At 52.4% G+C, this 17,765-nt stretch overlaps 1 protein-coding gene across 3 annotated transcripts in view; it reads right to left on the bottom strand.

The window, feature by feature from the left end:
- The window catches only part of PLXNA4 (plexin A4), a 469,014-nt gene extending 453,321 nt beyond the window's left edge, over window positions 1–15,693 (bottom strand). The window contains exon 1 of one of the 3 annotated variants that reach the window (XR_010663653.1): window positions 15,090–15,693. The gene's annotated coding sequence lies outside the window, so the exon portion shown is untranslated. Of the gene's footprint in view, window positions 1–2,996; window positions 3,084–15,089 lie in introns of those variants that run through there. The other 2 variants (XM_065938908.1, XM_065938911.1) reach the window with 2 other exon arrangements.
- Window positions 15,694–17,765: the final 2,072 nt, after the last annotated feature.

Raw genomic sequence — 17,765 nt, forward strand, 5'->3', positions numbered from 1 at the left:
TGAATGGCATCTGTGCCAGCCAGACCGCTCAACTCATCGGAGGACCCCCAGCTTCATGGGAGCCTGGTGACCCTTCCACAGCAGCACACAGCAGGGCTGGGGGTTGAAAGGGTCTGGGCGGACTTGAAGCAGGTATTTTTCTCTCTACACGGTACTCAAACCAAATATCCTGCTTCCTAAAGTTTCCATAGTATAAGCACAGAGTGCCTAAAAGTTTTGCCAGCAGCCACGTCTCTGTCTCCTGGGCTTAACAGGGACCACTAAATGACAAAGCGTCCTTGCAGAATGCAGAGCACTGGATGCAAAAATAACTCATTTTATCCCTACATACTGTAAAGAGGGGGAAAGGACCACTACTTGAGTAGCTCTTAGGTATTAGGCTGCTGGTGTTTTAATTCAGATAGTTCCACCATAAATGTGTGAAACAAAGGTGTGACTAAGGGAGGGGAACCTCCCACCCCCTGAGGAGGGACCATCCCACCCAACATCTCATCATGAGAATCACACAAGTTTCTCTTGAAGGCTCTTTGGACCAAGCAAGACCTCACTAGTGGACAGATCCTACCTGCAAGCCTAGACTGTGCAAACCTGTTCCTGCGCACAGGACACAAAATTAGACAAAAAATACTTCTAAAGGGAGAGGTCAAAGTTTTAATCCCCATCCCTCAGCTCAGGGTAGGGCTCCTTTCACCAGACCACACTGTTTTACTTTCTTGGGCTCCAGAATCACTGTGGATAGTGACTGAGCCATGAAATTAAAAGACATTTGCTTCTTGGAAGAATAGCTATGACAAACCTAGACAGCATATTAAAAAGCAGAGACATCACTTTGCCAACAAAGGTTCGTCTAGTCAAAGCGATGGTCTTTCTAGTAGTCATGTATGGATGTTAGAGTTGAACCATAAAGAAGGCTGATCATCGAAGAATTGATGCTTACAAACTGTAGTGCTGGAGAAGACTCTTGAGGGTCCCTTGTGCAGCAAGGGGATCAAACCAGTCAATCCTAAAGGAAATCAATCCTGAATATTCACTGGAAGGGCTGACGCTGAAGCTCCAATACTTTGGCCACCTAATGCAAAGAGCTGACTCACTGAAAAAGACCCTGCTGCTGGAAAAGATTGAAGGCAAGAAGAGAAGGGGGCGACAGAGGATGAGATGGTTGGATGGCATCAATGACTCAAAGGACATGAGATTGAACAAACTTGTGAAAATTGTGAAGGACAGAGAATTCACGTGTGCTGCAGTTCATGGGATCACAAAGAGTCAGACATGACTGAGGAACTGAACAGCAACAACTCTGTTTTGAGAGTATCCACATCCTTGGAAGAAAAGCTATGACCAACCTTGACAGCATATTAAAAAGCAGAGACATTACCTTGCTGACAAAGGTCTGTCTAGTCAATGTTACGGTTTTTCCAGTAGTCATGTATTGATGTGAGAGTTGGACTATAAAGAAGGCTGAGAGCTGAAGAATTGATGCTTTTGAACTGTGATGTTGGAGAAGACTCTTGAGAGTCCCTAGGACTGCAAGGACATCCAACCAGTCCATCCTAAAGGAAATCAGTCCTGAATATTCATTGGAAGGACTGATGCTGAAGTTCAAATATTTTGGCCACCTGATACAAAGAACTGACTCATTGGGAAAGACCCTGATGCTGGGAAAGATTGAAGGCAGGAGGAGAAGGGGACAACAGAGGATGAGATGATTGGATTGCATTACTGACTCGATATGAGTTTGAACAAGCTCCGGGAGTTGGTGATAAGAGAAGCCTGGTATGTTGCAGTCCATGAGGTCACAGAGTCAGACATGACTGGGCAACTGAATTGAACTGAACATTGAAAATGGGATGAGCACACCAAGAAGAGGAACAAGCTAATGCCTGGAACAAAGGCCTGTGATTCTGCTCTGGCAAATTCTACTTCTGCCTTTATTCTGATCCTGCTCTGTAATCAGCTGCATATGACTCAACCTTCCAGGACCATGCTGTTTCCACTGGAAAATAGTAGAAATTTCCTAAGGCAAGGTGAATGCCTGGATGTTTTCAGAATAATCTCAAGCAAAATGTTCAAGATAGTATGTTTAATTCAAAACATGAACCACTTGAAAAATGTAAAAATCTATATGTGGGTTTTCTTACTTCTTTACCAAGCTTCTGCCAGATCCCAAAATGAGCTCCTAACTCTACAAATGGGATCAGCGGTAAATAGCATAGTAAGCAAGGAGATGATACTGCCAGCAACACAGAGTCATATAGCCACTAGCCACCTGGTCACCTCTACCCACAAATCTATGTGCACCTCAATTCACCACATCCAGAAAAGACCACATCCTGTCCCTCAACCAAGTCTCAATTTAGAAATCTGTAGCTCAGTGAAGCGGGGCCACCTTTCCCCAGCTGCCTGAGCTGGACGGCTGCAAGACGTCCCCAACTCCCCTTCCCCTCCCTCCCACCACCCTCGTCACCATATTCACCATCCGTCAGCTCTAACGCCCACGGACCTGTCAAATCTGTCCCTTTCTCTCCTTGGCCACCACCAGGACGTGAGTTCGATCCCTGGGTCAGGAAGATCCCCTGGAGGAGAGCACGGTAACCCATTCCACTATTCTTGCCTGGAAAATCCCACGGACAGAGGAGTCTGGTGGGCTACAGCCCATGGGGTTGAAAATGAGTTGAACACAACTGAAGCGATAGCATGCGCACAGTCCCTGATTAACATACAACTGCCAGGATCGGGCCCCCCACCCCCAGCCTCATGCCCAAGCCTCTGGACTACCGCGCTAACCATTGTCCCCCAGGTTTCCTGCTATCCCACGGGCATTCTCCTCTCTGACCCTCTGCAAGCTGTTTTTATCACTAATCACTCTTCATCAGATCAGCAAACACACAGGAGCTGGTAAAGGTGTGATGATGAGAAGCCTAATCTGAGACACTCTTCCCTCTTACTTGATTTTCTCTAACACTGGATATAAACAGAACCTTTTTTCTGACGCTCACCTGGTCCTTTACTATGCATGGCAATGTTCAACCTCACGTCCGGGGCTTCAGGTCGGAAACAGCAAGGGCTTATTTTGGCTTGAAAGAAAGAGAAATCGAGGCCGAGCCCAGAGAGGGAACTCGCTGAAAGCGATTCAGCAACCCTAGGATTAGAAGCCAGGGCTCCCAATTCCCTGGCCAGCACGTAATACTTCTTCAATTGCTCTGAAAATGAAAACCTCAGGATTATTTTGCAGGAGGGGGAGAAAAAAATAAGCCTCAAGAAGCTGTAGCCATATTTCCAACAAGCTCCATTCAGAGGGCATCATAACTTACATAAATGATTTCCTATTACACTGCAATTGTCACTGCAATGTAACTGTGCTGCAGCCTCCTTGAAGTGTTCTCTTTGTTGCTTTTCTGTACGGATCCCCCAGAAAAAAAGAATCAAATACGGTCCAAGCAGGAAAACAAACCACACAGCACTCACGGACCCAGGTCCCCCTTACGCATGACTCCTGAGAAGGACCAAAGAGAAGGCTCCGCGTGGTCCCCCTTGGGCCTGAGGGCTCTCCCACCCGCCTGTCCCCAGAGCCCCACTGAGTCCCGGCGAACAGGACTCCTATTCTAAAAAAAGTGAAAGTCAACAGTTTATGAAGAAGAAATGAAGTGGCAATTTCCCAGAATGCCTGGGAATCAATACAAGCTGCGGTCGGGGTTTTCCTTTCAAAGGGTGACTGCCACACTCCTCCAGAGTCAAGAGTGACAGAGCTCCAGCGCTTGACTTACAACGCCTTCATCATGGCAAGATATTTTTAATTTAAATCTCACCGCACTTGGGTTCGAGCTCAGCTGGGACTTGATTTACTGCTAATTCATCTCCCTGATTCCTATAATTCTAAACTCAGTCGCCAAACAGTTTAATGCTGCTAGAGTCACCAGTGCTCTGCTTTATGAATGGGCGTCAGGGGAATTTTGTTAGTAAGTGTGTGTTAGCAACTGTTATTCACGTTGAAAAGGAGCACGGTGCTTGGGCAAAGCGTGATGAGGCCCTGTAACTGGGCACATAGTTCATCAGTCAGGGTCCGCAGGTGAGCCAAAGCCAAGGACCACGCGGGCGACACCCCACCCCCACCCTGACCCACACACACGCACACACACACAGACACGCAAGCATACACACACACACACACACACACACATCATTACCTAGGTAAGACAAATACTAGCCAGTGAAAGTCTTCCCGTGGGAAATGCCTAGCTTTGCTCTCTGGGTCACTACCCAATGGTAGAAACCATGGATTTACAGTCTAATTAGAAACCTTCAGCCTCTCCGGGATAGCAAAGTTTCTTCTCTGAGAGAAAATGTGTTTCAACCATCCAAAATTTAGGGAGCTGTATCTTAATAACTCACGCCTTTTTTGTTAATTCTGAACATTTATCTTTGCCAGTTACATTGAAGTCTCTTATTCAATAAGTGTAGCTGAAAAAAATATATTGAGAAGGTGAATGTCATTACTCACGTATCTTGCAGACATCCATCTTGATCTATTACGCGCAACTGAAAAGTGCTACTTGTTGGAAACGCTGCCACAAACCTGTCAGAACGGCAGTCACACTCCTAAAACGGTCCCTTTAGAAAACATACAGCTGAAGGCACAGGGTCGCCAATGTCTCATAGCAATTCACAGCCATTTCTGAGATTCCCAAAAGCAACTGACAAGGATAAGCAGAAGCCAGCACCTCACCAGTCCTTGTTTTAAGAGCACAGTAAATTTGTTCTGATTTTTCTCCTCCAAACTAAACTCAAACCTGAAAAATTCCAGATGAAGGCCAGTATCTCTCAAAATGCTTTCTGGGGAACACTCATTCCGAGAAATGTCAACAGGTTTAAATACACCCTCGCAAAGGGATCCCTCCATTGAAAAAAAGTGATTGGCTAAGAATAGGGCCTCCCTGGGGGCTCAGATGATAAAGCATTTGCCTTTAGTGCAGGAGAACAGGGTTTGATCCCTGGGTCGGAAAGATCCCCTGGAGAAGGGAATGGCTACCCTCTCCAGTATTCTTGCCTGGAGAGTTCCATGGACATGACAACCTGGAGAGCTACAGTCCATGGGGTGGCAGAGTCGGACACGACTGAACTAACACTTTCACTTCTTCACCTCAAGAATAACTAACCAGGATTCTCTACAGCCAAACTCCTTTGCCTTTAATGTGCATCTTGACTCTCCAAGAGAAGGACACAGCATAAAGTGTTTCCAAGACTTACTTGGCCACAAATGCATTTTCCATGGTGCGGGAGTGTGGGGGGAGCTTGTCTTTGGAATGCTCTGGTAAATGCAATTTGGTCATCTCTCTCAATCTACTGGCATCTAAACCCATAGCAAGTTTTACATGGAGAGCAAGAATTCAATTCTGTGTGCATCAGTGTGACAAGACCATGGTACTTGCCAGCCTCCAAACCACCATCACCCAGAACACTCCAGGGTGACTGATGGGTTCAGCCTGTGCTAGCCTTTGTTCATCTTAATCTTGTGAAACAGCCACCAGCCTTGATGTGGTTCCAGCCAGCCCCTGCCAGGGAGCAGGCACCTGGCAGAGCAGCTGGTTCTTAACTCCCTAGTTTTCTCCTTTGTAGACTGTTCCTCTGCTCTCCTCCTCCACTCATTCATTCTTTCTACTCAGCAAATATTTACTGACTGCTTCCAGTAAGACAGGTCCTAAGCTGGGTACTGAGTATTCAAGAGACGTAACAAATAAGCCCTGTCATCTAAAGGCACAAAGAAATCAGTAATTTCAATGCTATTTTCATCATTACTACGGCCAGTGGCGGCTTCTTTAACACCATCAAAAAGTATGAATTAAGTTCCTGATTACACAAGAGACTGCTTCAAGGAGGGGCTGTTTCTGACCCTCTGGGAGCCGGAAACCTCAGGAAGCCGTGCTAACACAGATGTTGTCTCAAAGTCAGCGAGTTCTTTGCATCAATCAGTAGTTATGGGCAAGTGCATTTAGGGGAAGAAGACAGGGGTCGGTTATCTAATGCGACGAGAGTGGGGATGGGAGTCACAAGCACCGTGTGACCATCAAAGTTTTGCTCCACCAGACCCTAAAGGAGATAGGCTCAGTGGTACAGAATCTGCCTGCAAATGCAGGAGATGCTGGAAATGTGAGTTCGATCCCCAGGTCAGGAATATCCCCTGGAGGAGGATATGGCAACCCACTCCAGTATTCTGGCCTGCAGAATTACATGGACAGAGGAGCCTGGCGGGCTACAGTCCATGGGGACCCAAAGAGTCTGACTAAGCATGCATCAAAGAACAAGGGTTGTTAAAAAGGGGGGTGGGAGGGGACTGACTCCAGGGAAATATTTTATGCAGAAATGTCCCCTGTTGCTTTGTCTGCCAATGTTTACAATATTTTGTAAATACTGGGAAGAGGCAAAGGTCATTTGTATCTGCCTCCAGCTTCCCAGCAGCTATGCCCCTCTACACCCACCAAGAGAAGTGTCTGAGCTAGTTGCGCACCAGCACGCAGAAGGCATGCCTTTGGTCAATAAGCCCTAGAGGTCAGGAAAGCCTCTTGAAACCTGGCTGGATCACATTCTTCATGTGGTTCCTCAGGGGTTTAAATTGGGTAAACCATACAGTGCTTGGCTATTTCGGCCAGAATCATGATTCTAGTGGCTGAATGATGCCTTATTGGAGCAGCTGCTGTGGTTCACTGACTATTCTGAGGAATCACTGCTTCCTTATATGGAACCCATTAGCACAGACCCCAGAGCAAGGCAATGGCTCCCCACTCCAGTACTCTTGCCTGGAAAATCCCATGGATGGAGGAGCCTGGTAGACTGCAGTCCATAGGGTCGCTAAGAGTCGGACATGGCTGAGCAACTTCACTTTCATTTTTCACTTTCATGCATTGGAGAGGGAAATGGCAACCCACTCCAGTATTCTTGCCTGGAGAATCCCAGGGACAGGGGAGCCTGGTGGGCTGCCGTCTATGGGGTCGCACAGAGTCGGACACGACTGAAACGACTTAGCAGCAGCAGCAGAGTATGTATCTGCTCAGATCACTGAGCCCCACCTAACATCCCACCCCGTTCCCAGTTCCGAACTTCAACCCCTGGCCATGCTTGCTCCCTGCCAGAGCAGCCCCATGAACACCTTGCCCCATTCATTCCTCTGCTCCTAAAGTTCCTGCTCGTTTTCTTCCTTCAGGGATGAAGGTCAGGATCCTGCAGCTATAACACCTGCAGACCCACTGTGGGGGAGCCACGAATGCCCAGTCCCTGGGGCTGACCACACAGGCTCCAGAATGACCTGCCATCATGACCCCAAGGGGCCAGGGAGTTCCCACCTCGTGGGGTAAACAGTGCCCAGGAGTTGCAGCAGGAAGGACCCAGCAAGCAGATGGATGCTGGCCATGCCTATCCTCCAGGCTCTTCTGAAACCGTGTTCCCATCAGGCTTCTTCTCCTTACATCCTGAGAGCCTGAGCCACCAGTTGTTTCCTGGGGGCACAGTGGTTGGCTTGGTAATACATCATTCTTTGTACACTTTTTCCCTCCCTCTCCTCTCTTCTGGCTCAGTCTTGCTGCCCTGGGATTCTACCCCTCAATGAAGAGTCACCACATCAGCTTTTGCCTCGGGCTCTGCTTTCCAGAGAATCCAAGCTAAGACTGGGGTGAGGAGAAACAAAAGGGTATCAGGCCCTGGGTTCTACATTGCTTGCACCAGAACAACCCATCTAGCATCTGTTCTGTGCATTAGAATTCCTTTGTCTTCGTAGAAAATTCCACTGCATAATGTGGCTATAGTGGTAAAGAACCCACCTGTTGATGCAAGAGACATAAAAGACATGGGTTCAACCCCTGGGTTGGGAAGATCCCCTGGAGGAGGGCATAGCAGCCCACTCCAGCATTCTTGCCTTGAGAATCCCACGGACAGAGGAGCCTGGAAGGTACAGTCCACAGGGTAGCAAAGAGTCGGACATGACTGAAGGGGCTTAGCTTGCATGCATGCAACTGCATAAACATTTTTAAAATCACTGATTTAGACCAACTCCCTAATTTTATAAATAGTAATACTGAAACATAAGGTGATTTTTTCCCAAGACCCCTTTGCTAGTAAGTGACAGAGCTGGGATCATCTACATCTGTCTCCAGTCATGTCCGACTCTGTGTAACTCTATGGACTGTAGCCCGACAGGCTCCTCTGTCCATGGGATTCTCCAGGCAATAATAGTCGAGTGGGTTGCCATGCCATTCTCCGGGGGATCTTCCTGACTGAGGTACTGAACCCATGTCTCTTAAGTCTCCTGCATTGGCAGGCAAGTTCTTTACCACGAGAGCCACCTGGGAAGCCCTCTTCAAAACCTAGCCTTCCCCCAAAACACCAGTGCTGTTAAACCAGGGGGACAAAACAGCATCATCCAGGAACTTGAGAAAATACCCACCTCCTGGATCTCACTACTGTCTTGAGAACTTCTCAGCTGCCTTGGAAGGACAAGGGCCAAACATTGAATCTGGAGTTGAACTGTCCACCCACCTGGCAAAATTCTGCTTGAAACCCTAGTGTCTCCATAATCAGCAGAACCTAATACTTATCATGATGATTCAACTGGAACTTTTTTATAGATTCCACTCCTTCTTTCACAGACAGGAGTAGACGAATGAAAGTGCTTGTCAAGTCTGGCATCTCTTGGGGGATTCCCAGGGCCACAGCACATTGTATCTACTTCCTGTGGTTTTCCCAATGCATGTTCACGTGTTTAAAGGCTCTGAGAAATCCTGCAACAAAGAACCCCTTTTCCCTTTGCTTTTAACACTCAGGATTTCTCAAACTTCTTTGGTCATGGAAACTATGTGTATGTGTAACACCTACTCACAGAGTACTCAATGTGAAATTCTGCTCTATTTTAGGTATCACCTTCAGGAAGCAGGACTGAGATGAGGAGGAAGGAAATCCACTTTAATCATGTCTGCAAAGTCAGCTGGCATTCCACGCAGGCTGGTTCAATCCCACTTTCTGAGAGGCTGGCTGCCGCCCTGCCAGACCCTCCTCTTGTTGTCTATTCCCTCCACGAAAGGAGAAGCAAACATCCATCTCTACTTCCTGTCCTTCCTCTTGAGCTCTGGGCCAAAGCCAAGGAACGGCTTGCTCCCCCTCTGGTTCCCGGCCCCACACTACCCAGAGGGAAATTCAGTTGGGCTTGTAGCAGATAAGTTCAACGAGGCTGTCAAACGCAAACCCGAACTTGAGCAGAGACCAGGAGAGCCTCTGACCAGCTCTGGTTTTCCTTTCCTGTGATTTCAGTGACCTCGTCCTCTGCTGCTCCTCTCCTCGCGCTTCCTAATGAAAATCCTCGTCCCTGGAAGACCTCGGGAATTGATTCAACGAGACTGTGTTCAGCACATCGACTGCGGAGACGATATCCTCTTAGCTAGTGATCTGTTTTGTGTTGGAGTGACAAAACATTCCAAAATCCAATTTGCTGTTGCGAATCCTGGTTCATGGAGAAGGCACCGTGAAGAGGGCGGCGGGTAGCCAAGCTGAGCCGGCAAAGAGGATGCTGGAGGTCTCACACACACCTGTTGGCATGAGTCTGAGCAGGCCAGCGGTGGCAGCCACTCCTGCTGCGGCCTGGAGGGGAGGTGATGAAATCCAAGGGCACCCTTCTAGCCGCCTCAAGTTTAGCAGAAGCTTCACTCACTTCAGCGTGGAGGAGAAGCCAAATAAATAACACACAGAATGAAAGTTTGTCTCTCAGAGAGACAAAAAAACAAACTAACCACCAGCAGATCACTGTGGATGTTCCCTACAGTATTCAGGCCAGAGAGACCAAGTCAGGTGGCTTAGGCCCGACTTCCAGGCGGGACAGCACCCAGCTGGATGAATGGGCTCCATCAAGGCCTTGCTGCCCACATTTCTCAGAATCAGGATGTCATTCCTGGCCAAGCGCTACACTTACCGTAAGTCTGCACAATGACCTTCCCCACCCACAGGCCATTTGCACCAATTTCCAATGAATCTCCGCTCCAACACCGTACGGTCCAGGCCTCCAGCACATTATGACATCCACAAGCAAAGATCCCTTTCCTGCCTCTGGCTTCCAAAATCTGGAACCCGAAGACAGCTAATCAGTGAATGAGCTGGCAAAGTGGTGAGCACCTACTGTGTGCATACTTCCCAAAGAATGAAAAGACCATGTGCTGCATAGCAGACTAGGGCCTTGGGCATTCATTCCGTCTTAGTTCCTAGACCACCAAAATGAGAATAAATAATCTCCACTTTACTGGGTGATTTGAAGGATTAAATGAGAGTGTGAAGCAGCCTCTGGGAGAACTAGACTCCTACCAGTGTAAGACTCAGAGCCTCACAGAGTCAAAAGCAGAGATCAGAACTGCACTCATTCACCCCTCCTTAGGTTTTTCCCAGGATGAAATGGGAGCTGCCAAATGAGGCAAGAGTCATCCTCAGGAACTGAGCACTCTGCCAGAATGATCCTCGAAATTTCACAACCAACGGCAGTCAAGGATAAGGCCCAACCCCATTTGGCGATAGGGGAAGTGGAGGTTCAAAGAATGAATAGATTTGCCTGGGATCACAGAGGTGGTCCAAGGGAGAAACCAGATATTCTAAACCTCACCCCAGCACATTCCCCGCAAACCTCCCCCTGGCTTGCTAAGGATGCAAACAGCACAGTGACAAGGGGCCAAGTCAGTCTGCCTAGGGTTGAGACCTGACTCCACCCCCTACTAGCTGTGTGATCCTGGACAAAGTCCTTACCCTTCCCCCAACACTGCCCCCACCTCAGTTTTCTGGTGAAAGAAATGGGGATAATAACAGTGACTATCCCTCCAGGCTGTTACGAGGAAGACATGGACCAACCTGTGCAAATCCTTAAGCGATGCCTCTACCAATAAGTGCTCAGGAAATACTAGCCACCATTATCATTACTGATTATTATTATTTTTCATTCTGTTATTTTCACAAGGACAAATACATCCTCACAGCCTCTTCCCTGGGGAGGCTGATGTCACATGATCATAAGCACAGAGATGCGGGGGTTCATGCAGACATGGCCTGGGACTCAGGAAGCTTTTCTTCCAAGCTGCTTGGTACCAAGCAGGGTAGCAGCCTCCTCTTTCGGAAACAAGGTCCCTGCTCTGGGAATTAGGACCCCCTGCCTCCCTCCACTTTAAAGATCCCTCGCTTACCACTAAGCAGCAGAGCCCCCTTCAGCCTCCCTGCTGACTTCACCTTCCTGCCACAACTGGAAGGCTAACTGTGACCTGGGCAGTGAGGAGGGAGGAAGGAAAAACCGGTCAGCCCGGACCAAGAGAGGGGATCAGGTCGGGGTGCAGGGTGGAGAGCAATGGGGTGCATACCTACTAAAAATGTAGCCTCCGCAGGGCTCCTGTCGCCCAAGCCTTGCTCCACAGAACCTATAGGGCAATTACCCTAATCACGTGCATATCCGCAACAGCCGTTTGATTTATTAGTGCGCCGTCTTTTTAAAATGCCGCTCTTAAATATAAATAACACTTAATCATCCAGCTGTCGTTAAATTCATGTTATATTGATTTCTTGGAGTGCCACAAATTTGAGGGCGAATGGGCTAGCGGATGTGTGCACAAAACCACGAGGCGGATTGGCAAGGGGAGGGGCGGGGATGGGAGGAAGGGGGGGAGGGAAGGGGGTGTCAAGGGAGGGACCTGAGCCCTGCTCCACTGCCCGAGGGTCCCAACCGGCTTCGCGTCGGGCAGCGCTGGGCACAGATAAAGAGGAGAAAAGAGCCTAGAAAGAGCAGCACGTGTGTTGCATCCCAGACCGTCCCAGCTGGATCTTGGGTGGGTTTTCTGCAGGGCAGACACCCTATCACAGCCCCTCGCTGAAGCCACCCCAACAGGTCTTGAAGTGGCATTGTCTGTGGATTGGCTTCTCCGGGTGAGGATGGGGAGAAAAAACGACTGAAAAATGCCCCCTAGCTGGCTAGGAGGAGAGAGATGGGCGGCGATTTCTTTTGCATCAAAGCTTGGGGATAACTAGGAGCTAAGAGCGAGTGATTTCCCCGCCCCCTGAGCGCTCTCTCCACTTCAGGACCGCTGCCGCGCTAGAAAGACACCCCCCGCCCCGCCCCCCTCCCTTAATTCCCAGCAGCCTCCGTCGTGATTAGAAGGATTGGGAGGCCAAGTGTAGGCAGACTCTGCGGCGCAGACTTCCCTGTCTGCGGGGAACAGCGGCCGCGGGGAGGGAGCGGTGCAGAGACGCAGAAAGGAAACAAGTTGGCGGCCTCGGATTCCTCCGGAAACGTTTGCCCGAGCGTCGGTGGGCATCCAGAACGAAGGGCTGGGAGGACAGAGGCAAGCCCAGCAGTACCTGGATCCGGCGAGAAGGAAGGGCTCGCGGGCAAGCCACGCCGCGCGCCCACAGCAGAGGCGCCCGGAGCACAGCCCCGCAGCAGCGAGGGTCTGCAGAGAAGCTAGTTTGACTCCCTTCCGAGCAATGAGGAAGCCCCCCCCCCCCCCCCCCCCCCCCCCCCGAGAACTTAACTGGAAGGCTACCGGTGGACTGGCGGAGAGGGAGAGTGACAACGAACGTGACATGCTCCAGGGCTGGGCCAGAGAGCCAGGGAAAAAATGAGATGTACAGCCAGCTTTACACAGATGTTAATTAATGCCTGCTTTGTCCTAGAAACCAAATTGGTACCTAACACTAAGTTCCGAAAGTGTGGGGATTTTTTGAACCCACGTTAAAAAAAAAAAAAAAATGTTTAGCTTGTCACCAGCATAGTGACTGCTGGCTTGGCGTGAATATGATGGATCCTGAGGCTGCAAATAATCAAGAAAGGAAAGTGGTTGGGGAAGGAAGCAGAGAAAGGTGCAGAGATTTCCCCTGGAAGGCACACAGACCTTTCCGGAAGCTTGGACCCCACCTTTCTGCCCTTTCAAGGTGCCCTGAGGGAATGTTTACCTGGGAGCCACCCACCGTCCCTGGTGCTCCCTATTTCTGTAGAAAACCATGTGCTACTCCACGCATACATGGGACCTCCCAGTCCACGCACCCACAGGGCATGCGTGTGAAACATTAAGGCTCTTCCATAACCACAAAGATATAGATAGAGGTGGGTCCCGTTGTCAACCTTTGTTATGTCGCTGGAAGAGCTGACCACATATAGCAAGGCTCTTTGAGAAGGCGCGCGTATATCTAGGTGCGTGTACACACACCCACCATTCTTAAAAAGAGAATAGTGTCTCTTTTCCCAACTGGGTTCTCCCCATTGTGAGAGCTTTGCTTTATTCCATCTACCCTTTTCAATCAATCAAAGGGCAGCTCACACAGCACACAGCGGGGAATACAATCTCCCTCCGGGGGATGTCTGGTTCTCTCCTTCCCAGCCTAACCGGAGACCTTTGCAGGAGCTGAAAAAAGTTTGAAAATAGCAGAGAGATGGGGGTAGGAAGAGAGCCCTTTAGTTCAGCATCCATCTTCAGTATTTACAGAATCAGCCCAATCCTGTACCCAGCACTGAGGCCCACTTGTTCGAAAGAATGTTGCCTCCTTCCCCCTAATGTTCTGGAAAACTCCCAACATATTTTTCCCACTGGTGGGTTTGCAGGACACGCTGAACACATGATCTTGTATAGAGAGTACAAGCTGATTCCATTTCTTGCCAAGTTGCCCAACAAGCTTGCCAAAAGGGACAGCTCTAGAAACACAGAACCTCGCTAAATCTATATTCAACTCCAAACTGCTGTTGTAATGGATCTCACATTCTGCTCCCTACAACTGAGCCCTGAACGGGTTGGTCTTTGATCCCCAAATGGGAACTGTGGGGGGAAAAAAAAAAAAAAAAAACCTTTGGGAACCCTATCACTTCCCACTTCCTCCAGAAAAAGTTTGAAAATGGGCAGCCTGTGACACTCCAGCCAGGAGGGAAAAAAAAAAAAAGACAAGCTTAAGGGAGACAGAGTCTTGAACCATAGGCTTCTGGGGAGCCTGTGGTTCCACATGTCAGGAGCAGCCTGGCTCTGGGAGACGCTGCCAGACCCAAGAATGCCTGGCCTCTTTGTAGGGTGAGAACCGCTGATGTGGTCATGAAGGTGGGGGGTGGACCCTCCTCCCTTCCTGCACTGCGCCGTCCTCCATCTCCCTTCTAGTTCTATTTCTCAGACACACAGCTCGAAAGGCATGTGGCAGGTGTTAGGCGCAGGCAGGGGAAAGCGTCCCCATGTTTCCCGGGGCACAGTGCAGAGAGACGGCTAGGGAGCCCCAGGCGTGTGTAGGATTACTCTTGCCCTCAGACTGGAGATGCTAGTAGGTTAGACCTTCTATGGAGGATCCGGCCCCATACAGTCTCTCTAGACCAGCCACACACCCAAAGCGAGGCTTAAGTCCCTTCCTGCTGAAACCCCGGCGCATTCCCGGGAAAGCGGTGCCTCGCTTCAGAAAGGCGGTTGTGCTGCCTCTTACTGGGGAAACGCAGTGCCTGTTCCGAACGCACCGCCCTACAGAACTGCGGCCCCATCCGCCTCTGTGGCCTCCTCCCGTGCGCCGGGCCACCCCGCTCTCCAAAGATCTGTCTGAATATCTGTCGGTCTGTCCCAGCGTTAAAACCCCCCGTGCGCTAAGGCCACGGAGCAGAGATTACCTGGGGCGGGTCTCCCAAGACCATGACTTCTCTGGGTTTTTGGTTTGTTTTTTTTTAACCAGCTAGGGATGCCAGTGGCTGGGAACTGGGGGGGGGGGGGGGGGGGGGGGGCGGGGGGGGGGGCGGGAATCGCTCCCTCAACCTGGCCGGCCGGGAGGGAGAGGCAAGAAGGCACAGAATCCCACCCGAAAGTCCCGGTTGGCGAAGTCTGAGTCCCAGGGCGTCAGAGGAGAAAGAACACGGGAAATACCTGCTCCGGCCGCGCCGCACCTACGTGGGTGTCCAGGTGGGACGTGGACAGGTACGAATGCGCGGCGTGTGCCTATGTGTGTATGTGTGTGTGTGCGCGCGCGCGTGTGTGTGTGTGCGTGCGTGCAGGGGGCTGGCTCCGGGGCAGCCCAGGACTCCGGACCGCGCAGGTATCTCCGCCCGCGCTGTACTCGCCCGCCCGGCTCCTTACCTGCAAGCGCCGCTTTGCTTGCTTCAGCGGGAGCGCCGCATTGACACTGCAGATGGTGCTGGGGCCGCTGCCTCTCGCCCTCCTCTGAACGTGTGCGTGTGCGCGCGTGCGGCTGCCTCCTCCAGCCCAGCCCCGAACCAACGCGAATACTCCACCGAGGCGCGGGGAACCCAGGGGGGAGGCCAGGGAAGCGGAGGGCGAAATCAGAGCCTGCGAGACTTGACAGCTCCTCCGGCGGCGTCCAGGGTGGGCGGAATGTCCAACAGAAAGGTCGGGAAATGCGGCTAGCTTCCAAGCACCCCTTTTCCCCGAGATCCCGAGCCCCGAAGCCCAAGCAGCAGCGGTGGCGGCTCTCGGGGGCTGCGGTGGCGACGCGGGGCCGCCCCCCTTCGTCCCCACCCCCGCGGGCTGAATGTCCTTGATGCCAAGCGGGCACGGCGGCGTCACTCCGCACCGCCCATGCTCGCCCGGTCGGGCCGCTGCCCGGGCGCGGCGAGTGCGCCGGGGACCCGCCGGGGAGCGCTGTCCGCGTCTCCGCGCGCCTCCCTGGGCAGCGGCGGCCACCCCCCGGCCACCCGCGGTCGGCCGCGCCGCGGCTGCCCCCGCCCCCGCCGGGGGACGGCCCGGGCCGGGCCGAGGGGCCGGGGCTGGGGGGCCGCGGGAGCCGCCGGCTGCTCCCCGGGGAGGCGCGGGGCGGCGGCAGCGGCCGCCGGCGCTGCGGCGGCGGAGAGCGCGGCCGCGGGCCGAGCCGGGCCTCCCGGGCGCGCCCCCGGCCCCCCGGGCGGGCTGCTCGCAAAGTTTGCAGGGGGCAGGGAGCGGGGCCGCCGCTGGCTCGGCCGCCGCCGGAGCTCCCGGGCTGCCTGCTGCCGCCGCGGCTCGCTGCTGCTGTGCATTGAAGCCCGGCCAAGCGCTGCAAAAACTCCAGCTGCCTGGCGCTCTCTGGGTCCTCCTCTCCTCCCTCCCGCCCTCCCCGCTTCCCTGCCTCCCTCCCTCGCGGTGCCCCCGCCCCTCCCCGCCGCCCGCCGCCGCTCCCTCCCTGGCTCGCGCTGGCTGGCTCGGAGCTCGGCTGACAGCTAGACCGCCCGAGAGCGGCCGGTAGAGGGGGCAGGGGGCGCCTCCCCGCACCCAGCGCCCGCGCCGCCCGCCTCGCCCGCGCTCCCCGCTCCCACGTTGAAGGAGACCCGCCTGGTGCCCTCGGCCCGCACCGGGCGACCCCGCCGGCGGCGAGTTGGGGCTGAGGGGCGCGTACTTGGTGGCCCGGGAACCCGGCGCGCCCGCGGGATGGGGCACACAGCCGCCTCCAGCAGGTCCGGATGTGGGCGCGGATGGTCGGAGGGACCCCCAGGTGCTCAGAGCCAACACACCGACACAGGCTCCCGTGCCCCAATCAGAACCCCGCCCTAGCCCCCAGCGGGGGACCTGAGGATGCGAGGCTTGTTTGAGAGAATATGGGTGGTCAATAGCCCTAGAGCTCTCTTGCTCACCTGACTTCTCTAGTCCTGTTCCTATTGAGGCCGACCTGGCTCCTCTCTTCTTGAAAACCCTAGATCGTAGACCAGAGCCAAAACAGACAATACCAACATCAGGGTGGTTTCTGAAGTCCAAAGAAAACAATGACGACAGTTGCTCAGGTTCAGAGAGCCATGGGGCAGGGAGCAAATATGGAAGTGAGCAGCTCTATCCCTGAAACCTCTGTCTCCATCCTCCCAGAACTGTGCCCCATCCAGCAAAAGAAACTGCGATTTGCACACTTAATTTAGCCCCAGACATCCACGTGTCTCTCTCTCATCCCAGCCAAACTACAGCCTCCACCCCCCAAAGTGGCACCATCAGTTCTGCCCTCCAAGGACCTCCTCTCATGGGCAGCCATCAAGGATGACCCTCAAAAGGAGCCCATGGTTTCTGGCTTCCTCCTTCCTGTCTGGTCTTCAACTTTCCCTTTTTTCCCCCCACAGCCAGCAACTTCCTGTCCATTACTGTCCTCCCATCAAAACTTCTTCAGGGAATCTTCCTATTGGGTGGAAACGATTGACAACAGCGTACATTTCTATGCCTTCCTATAGGGGTTCTGTTTTCACAGAGATCAGGGCTGTAAACCAGGGAGACTGAAACCATCTGGGCCCTGGCAGGCTATGCAAGCCCCAAGGTGACAGCGCCCTCGGGTCAGGCCGGACCCACCCAGACAGGCCTTGCTGAAGCTTTGCCCTGGAGAGGTGGCTGCCTGGATCAGCAGGACAGCGCCAAGTCCCAGTGAGAAGGAAGCCAGACATGGGGGTTGTTTGATGAGAGGGTATTCCGGGAGACACAGTGGAGCCCTAGGAGCTTCTGGTCCTCCGCTGAACATCGCAAGGCCCAGAAAGCAGCAAGGACTTATCTTATTAGCTTGCGTTAATACATTGATCTGTCTCTTCTCTTCTCAGAAACCCCGGATCCCAGACTCTAGATAAAGCACACACTATCAGGTTAGTTTCGGAAGTCCAGAGAAACAGAACAAAATAATTCAGTCCTGCTGCTTCTTGGACCTCCATCAGGATTTGAGGAAGCCCAGGACCAAATGTTTCTCCAGGCAGGACCCAGACTAGCGAGAGACAAGCCAGGCGCCCAGGAGGCAAAATTTCAGGAGGCATGCATGCTCAGGCGCCTTCCTGTCAGGCGGTTCTCACCCTGGTCTGGGCC

Source organism: Muntiacus reevesi, chromosome 6 (assembly GCF_963930625.1).
Source record: "Muntiacus reevesi chromosome 6, mMunRee1.1, whole genome shotgun sequence".
Classification (NCBI taxonomy): domain Eukaryota; kingdom Metazoa; phylum Chordata; class Mammalia; order Artiodactyla; family Cervidae; genus Muntiacus; species Muntiacus reevesi.